The 1277-nt window shown below is 47.9% G+C and overlaps 1 pseudogene; it reads right to left on the bottom strand.

Annotated features, from left to right (window-relative positions):
* Nucleotides 1-597: 597 nt before the first annotated feature.
* Nucleotides 598-1029, bottom strand: LOC136144426 (small ribosomal subunit protein uS12-like; annotated as a pseudogene).
* Between the last annotated feature and the right edge of the window lie 248 nt (nucleotides 1030-1277).

The following is a 1277-nucleotide window of genomic DNA, read 5'->3' as shown; positions in this document are numbered from 1 at the left end:
GGGACCCCATGGACAGAGGGTGGGATTTCCCAGGCAGGAATACTGGAGTGGGTTGCCATTCCCTCTTCCGGGGGTTCTTCCTGACCCAGCAATGAAACCTGCATCTCTTGTGTCTCCTACAGTAGCAGGCAGATTCCTTACCATAAGCACCCCCTGGGGGGTTGAGGCAATTGATCTTATCAGCCAGGGACAGGTGCTTCCCAGTCTCAGTGGTAAAGAATCTGCCTGCCACTGCAGGAGACACAGGAGAGGCAAGTTCCTTGTCTGGGTTGGGAAGACACCCTGGAGGAAGAGATGGCAACCCACTCCAGTATTCTTGCCTAGAGAATCCCATGAACAGAGCAGCCTGGCAGGCTACAGTCATAGGGCTGCAAAGAGTCGGACATGACTGATCACAGCCAGTGACATGAACAGCACAGCACAGCCTATGATATCAAGCATCAAGCAGTGCAGAGGTGTAAGGTGATGAGCGTCCCAATAAACAGCAGCCACCTCCTTATTCTGCTGTGTGCCAAGATATGTTTTTACTTAACTATCATGTTTAATTAATTTTTGGTATATAAAAATTTATTACTATCATGCTTTCATCATCCAAATTTATGATCTTGGTCTTTCCTTCTTGCCTTTGTATAAGGCCAAAAGAGAGACACTGGCTACTTTGACAACGTTAAATCGGACTTCAGGAATGTCACCAACAATATGACCTTTGCAACCAAATCCAGCAACCATAATGTCATCATTTTCCTCAATAGAATTCAAGCAACCATCACTGGGTACAAAGCCTGTGATTTTTTGCCATTCTTGATGACCTGAACCCTGACACATTTCCTGATGGCAGAATTTGGTTGTTTGGCTTCAACCCCTACTTTTTCAAGCACGATTCTCTTGGCATGAGAAGCGCCTCCTAAAGGGTTGGCCTTCAGGACTGTGTCCAAATGGGCTTTCTTGTACTATTTATCATGCCGCTTCTGGGCTCCGTCAGTGGTTACAGAAACTCCTGGCAGTACGGAGACCGTGACACTTGCCCATTCTGCCTGAACAAAAGACTATCATGTTTAATTTTAACACAAGCTCGGAGAGTATGAGAAACCCCATCCTACAGCACTTTAGGACCTTGATCAATGTCATAGGACTCCTAACTGGCAGATGCAGACTCTGAACCCAGGCAGGTGGGAACACAGTCTGTCCCCACTCCACCCGTGTCCCGTGGGACCAGGAGGTCTCTCTGCCCAAAGACCTTCTCAGTGGCTTCAGCCTGACTCCCCAGGTGGATCCTT

This window comes from Muntiacus reevesi, chromosome 11 (assembly GCF_963930625.1).
Source record: "Muntiacus reevesi chromosome 11, mMunRee1.1, whole genome shotgun sequence".
NCBI lineage: Eukaryota > Metazoa > Chordata > Mammalia > Artiodactyla > Cervidae > Muntiacus > Muntiacus reevesi.
Note: the sequence above shows the minus strand (reverse complement) of the source record. Positions and strands in the feature narration are given on the sequence as shown.